This window comes from Mustela lutreola, chromosome 2 (assembly GCF_030435805.1).
Source record: "Mustela lutreola isolate mMusLut2 chromosome 2, mMusLut2.pri, whole genome shotgun sequence".
Classification (NCBI taxonomy): Eukaryota; Metazoa; Chordata; class Mammalia; order Carnivora; family Mustelidae; genus Mustela; species Mustela lutreola.
In genome coordinates, this window is record NC_081291.1 from 222,595,458 (window position 1) to 222,603,808 (window position 8,351).

Here is an 8,351-nt window from a genome sequence, read left to right on the forward strand (position 1 = left end):
GATCTGACCTGTTCTGGATGTTTCCACCGGCGCTGGGGCCTTCCCCGTGGGGACAGTGGAGATGCAGGCCCAGATCTGATGGGGACTCCTGATGGAAGAAACACCCGGAACAGAGCGGCCGGATTGCAGCGGGGATCCGGAAGGAAGACCACCGAGCACTGTGCGGAAAGACACAGGGGCGGCTGGGTCTTGCAGGAGACCGAGGCGAGACCCCCAGACTGGTCGGCGCGTGGCTCGAGGCGCCTGACCTGGATCTCCACATCGGGGTTGGCCGGTCCGCACGCCTCCCCGGCAGCCCCTTGGACCAGAGCCTCCCAGGGCAGCCGCAGCCCAGCCGGCCCTGCGGCCACGGCTCCGGGGGAGGGAGCTGCCCTTGGCAGGCCCCGCGCCCCTCCCACTGCTCCCTTCCGCTGCCCTCTTTCTGCTCTCCGGGCTAAAGCCGGCCTTTGTTCTGTTCTGTTTTGTTTTAATAACGTAAACAATTGGCACAGGCAGCCCGAGCCCATGGGTCACGCTCTCCACGTGGCCGGGCTGGCGGCTGTCATGTGCGAGTGGGGAGGGCAGAGCCCGGCAGGGGCTCCCCCAGGCCCAGCGAGGGCACCCCAGAAGCGGGAGGACCTCCCCCCTCCACCTCACTTCTGTTTCCAGACTGAAGGCCAGCAGGAGAGGGGCTGAGCAGGCCCGCTGCCCCCAGAAGCCCCCAGAAGCCCCCTCACCCTCCCTCTGGACGCAGAGACCCAGGCTCCCGGCTGCGCCCCCGACAGGCGCGCTCCTTCTGTTCCCTCGCGCTGAGCCGTCTGTTTCCCGCCCACTCCCCGTGGAGGCGCGGGTGGCAGTGCCCCAAAGCTGCTATTCCCACACACTCCAACCTGCCCTTCAGTTTATAAGACTCAAATATTTGCTCTTCCATTGAGAAAACAGTCAGAGGCTCTCCTTTAAGTGGAGTGTACACACCGGTGCCCTTCAAAGCCCGTGCTGCTCTTTCCAAATGCTGGAAGGAGGAGGCTGGGCTGGGTGGCTCCTGGAGCACAAAGCAGCCCTCCCACGTCACCCCCACCAGCCGGAATGTTCCAGAAGCCAGGGCACCTGGGGAAGGGGGGATAGCAAGAGCCCTGGCCTGAGACCGAGGCTCGGGGGAGGCAGACGTGGCAGCTGTCGTCACGGGACTCACAGCTGTCCTGGTCCCGGTGCATAAGCCTTACCGCTGGCTGATGTCTGTGGGGGCACGGAGCGGGGGGCCTGCCTGGGCATGGAGGTCTGCCTGTCACAGTGCACATCTCACTAGACACCTGGCCTAGGCTCCCTGCTTACCCTTTCCAGGCTGCACTTACTGTGGAAAGAGGGCCCCAGGCCCTTTGCACGGCAGCTGTGGCTGGTTGGCCGGGCTTTGGTGTGCAGAGCCCACTGCACACAGCACTCCGGGGCACGGCATCAGCGGGCCTTGCGTGGCCACAGTGGGTGTGAAATACCGCGGGGGGCAGCAAACACTGCCCTTCTGGGTCGTGTCTGGGAGCCCGTGACCGGCTCACCGTCGGCCCTGGTCTCAGGAGCCACTCTGGACGCTGAGCTGAATCAAGGCCTAGAAGGACAGCACGCGGAGAGCCAGCACACAGTAGGCCCTTTCCAGCCCCGCTGCCGACATTCATGTGACAACATGCGATCCGCGGCGTGGCCCACGGCCCCGGGCCCTCCAGCCTCCAGGGCTGCTTCCCGGAAGGCCAGGCTCCCACACGTACCAGCAGGTCACCCGCGTCTCTGGTGACACTTCTGCGAGAGGTTCCCGCACGGGTGGGCTCCCGGGGTCCTGGAAGCGGCTCCACGGTGGACCACGTGCACGGGGCAGCCTCGCTTCCTCCTTGTTGGCTGCCCGGGGCCCCCCAGACCTGGATGGACACACTCCGGGGCCCCCAGCTCTCTCCAGAGCCTCCCCATCCCTAACCTGCTTCCTCTTCCAAAGGGGCTCCGCAGGACGTGCTGGCTGCTTGGGACTGAAGGCATGAGAACCTCCTAGATCTCAGGTCCGGGGGCCAGACGGAAGGTGCTGGGCTGCCCGGACCCCAGGACCCCCCTTCAGGCCGCGGGTCACTCGGCGGAGCCCAGGCTCCCCGATTCTGGGACACGATGATGGGAATCCGCTGAGGCGATTGCCCCTTTCCGAGCTCTGCACTTCCCCGCGGGCCCCCTGGAGGCGAGGGGCTCTGCGGGGGCGGGTGGGGGAAGGTGGCTGCTGGCTTCTTTTCCACAGCAGGAGCCCAAGAGTAGGTAACACATGGCCTGAGGGGTGGGGGGCACGTGGTCCACCCTGTGGCCCCACAGGAACCAAGTGGTGGCCGTGGGACAACAGGGACCCTTTTAATAAGGAGACACGTGGGTCTGATCACATGCCTGGGAGTGTGGGCGGTGCCTGTCCTCTTTTTCCTGCTAGAAAGCTCTTCCCCACCTGGACGCCCTCCAGGCCAGGCTCTCTCTTCTTGTTTGTGCCCCTCTTCCCCGACTCCCCTGCCGCCTCCTCCAAGAAGCCCTCCTGTCCTCCCCCGTCCTGCTTGTTCCCCTTGGGTCTCCACCCTCCAGGGCACCCCCGTCGGCGCGGAGGCCTCCCCTGCACCTGGAGGACAGGGCCGCTTCCTGACACGCTCTCCTTTGCCCTCCACATCCTGGAAGGTTCCCCGGGGCAGAAAGCGTCTGGTGAATGGACAGCCGGGTTCGGGGGGAACGTGTGCGGCCCCCACCGTCCGCGTGCATGTCCAGCCGGCAGCGCCCTCTGTCCTCCGACGGGCAGGCGCCCATCCCCCCCTTGGAGCCGAGTAGGGCCAGGAGACGGCAGAGTGGGCAGCCCAGAGAAGGTTCTAGGTGGGCCTGTGCGGGACGCCCTCAGGAGACTCTTTGTCCAAAAGCCCGGCCAGAGGACACGCCGTGTGTGGGTCCGAAGTCCCAGGGCAGATGGCTCCAGAGGTGGGCCACGAGTGGACATGCGCTTCTTGGCCTACGACGTAGGCACGGAGTCCCCCTGCTGGGAACGGCCGAGTTCCCTGCCAGACACTCTCACATCCACAGTCCGCGGTGTGGGCCAAGAGACAAACGGAGGGGCGTGTTCCTGGGATGGGCTCTCCTTGTTCCACAGTCCCGTGGTGCCCAGGCGGCGGAGTGGTCAGAGAGCTGTCCCTCTCTGGGCCATCCTGCCCCTCCGGGAGCAGCAGCGGTGTTGTCTGCTGTTTGTTTTAGGGGAAAGCGGAGTCCACAGAACTTTCTGGCATGCAGGAGCAGCCAAATGAGGCCCTCAGGCGGTCTGAGCCTGGATGTTCTCATGGGCGCCGAGGACAAAGCCAGATTCCGCACCACCACCTCCGTGGGCCCATACCCACCCCGGCCATCTCCACCAACAACTTTGGGCAGCGTCCAGCTCAGATTTTATGGCTGGGACCACAGCCCCCTGTCGCCGCCAGGATCCAACTGGGACATCAGGAAAGCTTGGCCCCACACCCACCGAAACACGACTCCAGGTGCCCGGACTTAGCCCGCTGACTCGCCAGAGGAACAGACTTCCTGCTCCCCCCCGCCCCCACATTCCCCGTGGCTCCCGTTCCCATGAACCAGAACCCAGGGAAGGGGGCACTGGGCCTCCCGCTGTCCCCGGGACGATCGCAGGATGTGGGCTCTCCTTTCTGACCCCTCGGTCCTCGGACACCAGCTCTGGCTTCGACCCATGAGGCTGGACACCTGCTGGGCTGGTGACCGAGGGGGCCACAGGCAGAAAGGGGACATCCGGGCCCCAGGAGCCCGGGATCGGTAGGAAGAGGCCTCCGGGTCAGCGGGCCACGGGACGCTTCGTGGGGCGTGAAGGACAGGATGTACAGCGTGCGCTTCTTGAAAGTCACGTGTGGATTTTCGGGCATATTCGCAGACACTGTAGAACATCAAAACCTTGACTGAGGGATTTCGTCCCTTGGGGCCGAGATGGGAGTGGGGTGAGCCCCCGGCTGCCTGGAGGGAAGCACAGGGCCCAGCGTGGGCCTGGCTGAAGTCCCGCCACGGTCGGCGGGTGCTGGAGGTGAGGGGTGCACGGTCCAGCCCGGGGCTTGGCACACACCATCTGGAAAGGGCCAGAGAGTCAGTATTTAGGCTCTGTGGCTGCCCGGCCTCTGTCACAAAAGCCACAGTAGACGCCACGTGGACATGTGGGCATGGGCTGCCACAACACAGTGGGGTTTGGGGACACGAAATGCGACGTCCCGCGTCGTCTCCACAGTCCCCATTTACAAATGCTAAAACCGTTCTTCGCCGCGGGTCAGACCGGGCCATGGCAGATCTCAGAGCGCTTGAAGCTCTCATGTGCCGTGCGGTGACAGGCCAGGGGCGGGGGGATTCTCCAAGCGAGCTGCCGTGGCAGGGGTGGGTCTGGTGCCTGTCCCCACGCCCGGACACACCCACTGTCTTCTGTTTCTCTGGGGTGCTGTGGGCCCCGGCAGGGGCTGTCAGATCTGTGTAAACCCTCTCTGACCTCACAGCACCCTGTTCCTTTGGGGGGGCAGCGAGTCTGAGTCTGGCGGCTGCGCATCTCAGAACCAGCCCCCGTGGACCCCAGAGCTCTGTGCGTAACCCCAGGCCGGCCTTCCAGCAGGGGCACTGGCCCAGGGCTGGTGGCCCAGCAGGACAGTCTGGGCTCTCCCTGGACATGGGGAGGCAGGGGCTCTAGTTGGAGCCGCACCACCATGCGGGCCTTGGGGTGCCGTGGCCGGGACCCCATCCTCCAGGCAGTGGAAGGAGTCCCGTCTGCGGAAGGAGAAAACCAGGTCCCCCCGGACAGGGATGGGGACAGAGAGATGGGGACTCCTGTCCCGGGCTCCCAGCAAACCCCATTGTACTTTAAGCTATTCCAAGTTGGGGTTCGTTTTCGGCAACCCCCACACACCTGGGGGAGCAGGTGCCAGGCAGGTGCCCCCGTGCAGACCCTGTGTTAGAGTGCCTCCCGCAGAGCCCAGAACGCACGCCCGCCTCGCCTCCTGCGTGTGGCGCAGGCCTCGGGGCCGCCTTCCCCTCGCCCCAGAGACCCTCCTCCTGGCGCACCTGTGCCTCAAGGCCCCGATCTGCCCCCAACCCCTCCAGAGGGCATGGGAGCCACACGGGGCAGCCTTGGCTGGACCACGGTGGGCCCGGGAACCGGCAGTGGCGCTGGAGCATTCCAAAGGCCCCGGAGGCCCAGAGGCTATGACGTGTGATCAAAATCCCCAAGTGTGCCAGGACAGGAAACCCGTTTAACCCTTCCCGTCCCCACTGCAGACGGCTCCTTGAGACCCAGCCGCAGCACAGCCGCTGCCTGGCCGGTGTCCCACATGCGGCCGCACGCAGATGGTCTCTGGGCAAGCGGCAGGTGGCAGACACATGAATATAGATGGTTTTCCAGACTAAAACCTCCTTTCTCTTAAGGCTGGGCTTTGTTTGGGCCCTGAGGGGCTCAGGAAGCCTGAGGAGTCGGGGGCCCCGTGTGCATGTGCGGACGCCGCAGCCCCTGGGACGGTCGGTGAGGGCAGCCCTACGGGGCGTGGGGGCTCCCCAGAAGCCGAGGCCAGTGCCCCCCCCCACAGCGCCTGGGTTACGGGGCGGGGGCTGGGGCTCCCATGGAGTGAGGCTGCCTGAGTCCGGGCAGGTCACGTCGTGCCTGCAAATAAAGAGGTGCAGGAGGGGGGCCTTGCTCAGCCTCTCTGGGAAACAGAGGGCAAGCGCCCGGGTGCCACAGGGCACGGCTGACACCCCCGCCCTGGCCTCCTGGCTTTCCCAGGGAGGTGTTTTTCCTGTGCCCCAAGAAGCCTGGATGCGTGATCATTCTGGAACGTGAGGTGCGGCCTCCGCTCACACCCTCGGGGCCATGTGCGCACGCAGAGGCCACGTCCTCAAAGCCAGATGCTGGAGGCTGATTCCAGGAGAGCGTGGGCAGCCCTCGGGAGCTGTGGGGTGCGGACCTCAAGGCCAGGCGTGGCGGGCTCCCCCTCCCCGCCTCCCCGCTGGACAGGTGGAATATTCCAGAGCGCCCTTGGTGGGACAGGAAGCCACCAGCCCCGTAGTCGCCGAGTCTGCGTGGCGGTGGGGGCCAGCAGCCGGCTCTGCGCGTCCCTGAATGCCACAAGCCAAGGGGGTCATTCAGATGTCTGGGGTTCCCAGCGCGACCTTCAAACTGTCTGACATCAGGGTTTCTATTACACACACGCACGTGTGCTCAGATCCCACGCAGGAGCCAGGGATCAAATTGCTGAGCGAAAATGTATCTTGCCACAATTTCTCAACAATGTCCCCTATGTCACGTGGTTTAAATGCCCGAGAAAATGTTGACGAGAAGTCTGAGTCCTTTGGAACCTTAATTGACTTCTTCAAGGTCACAGCCAAATTGAAGTATGGTCTGGAGACAGGAGGTACCTGGTTACTCAGGATATATCCCGGAGGGATTCTCCTCACCCCGAAACTCACCCCGGCCCCGGCCCCTCCCCCGGGCTCTCAGGGCTGGGGCCCAGAGGGGAGAATTGGGGGCCCCTGGGATTCCGTGAGCAGCCTTTCCTGTCCGTCCAGGACGGAGGAGATGCAGGACCTAATGCTGAAGCCAGGATCGCTGGTCACCAAGACGGGGGAGGGTCACAGTCTGGGACAGTCGCAGGACCCGGCCGCTCTGCTTGGGATTCTGATAAAGGGGCTTGGACGCCGGGGTCCAGGCCTCCCTGCGGGTGCCCTGCGGCTGGGCCCCTCTCCCTGCCTGAGGAGCAGGAGGGGGACTCTGGGGGCCCCTGGGGGCGTGGAGCCGGCTGCCCTCGGTGCTGGGTCCACAGGGGCCCCCACGTGGGGGGCCATTCTCCCTCACCAGCAGCTTCATGGAAGTCATAACGGCTCCACACGGCGCCTCCCTGCGGGGCCGGGAAAGTCTCCTAGAACCCATAATCCTCCGCACGGCCGCATGTGAGTAAACACGGCGGCAACTTTGGTGGACGCTGTCGACATGAGCGCCCCACCGGCAAGGGTCCCTTCGATCCGGCGCTCCTAGCTCCTAGCTCTGATCATCTGACCTAAAGAAAGACGCCAACCCTGGGGAAATACTGATGCACAAAAATGTTCATCTTGGGGTAATTAGAAATAAAGAGGAGCAAAGCAAATAGAGCCAAAAAAGGGAGAGATTTGGGCACATCCGTACGAAGGGATTTTACGCACTCACGACAAAGTACACGCCCCCCGGGGCCCCCCACAGAGCACACGCGTAGCCCGGCCGGCCCCTGCGCCTTTTACAGCAGAATTACATGTATGAGTGTGTGAGAGCGCGAGAGCCAGTGCGTGAGTTCCTGAGAGTTCGGGTACACTGCGGAAGAACGGTAATGACCTTGGGACGTACCTGTGATCCAAAGTTATGCGGCAGCAGTGAGCGCCACACAGACACATGCAGATGCACACGCACACGCACACGCGCGCGCACACACGTACACACATGCGCACACGTGCGCGCACACATGTACACACACACACACACGTACACACACGCACGCCGCCGTACAACTGTAGCCGGGATGTAATTTGCGGAGCTATGACTGATGATGGACAAGGACGGGCCAGCACGTTGGAAACAGGTGCGTCATTTCTTACGTTTGGCCCAGAGAGGGGGCACGCCGCGTCCCACGGGGCCCCACGGGGAGGCACCAGGTTTGGGCCAGGAGGTAGAAGCAGGAGCAGGGGAAGTTCTGGGCTACAGAACTGGGTTCTGTACTGGGTTTTCCGCAGGAAAGGCAAGGCAGGGCAGGGTGACTGGCTCAGGACCGGCCGCCGGCCTCATTCTGGCAGCCTCTGGGCCGTAAAGGTGGTCGCTAGCGGCCTGGTCTCCGCCCCGGGGGCAGCCCTGGCTTGGCATGTGGGAATTAGGTAAGAAGGGGTTTGGGGCCGTGGACTCAGGGTCGCTCGGTTTGGGTGTGAATGACGGGCTCCAGTGAGCTCTGCTGTCTCCAGGCCTTCCTAGTGCTGGGAGCACCGTCCGCGCCCCGGCCCGGGGGCCGGCAGACCCCAGGGCAGCGAGGACACAGAGAGCGGGGCCTGGAGGTAAGGCCGACGCAAGCACCTGCACCCGCCCCGCCCCCGAAGACCCACACGCCCGCCTACACGGGCATCGTTCTCAATGGGCCGATGGTGGGCTCGACCGAACTATCCAGGCTCGTTATGAACCACTTCGCGGTGGAAAGGGAGGAACACAATCCTGCCTAGGAAAACGGAAGGCCGCCAGCGTCTCTGAATACAAGGGGTGACACAACGCGTGTGCCCATGTGCTCCCCTCCCCTCGTTTTGCTCATTAACAAATGGGAAACACGCACGCTGGCCGTACTCCTGTCTCT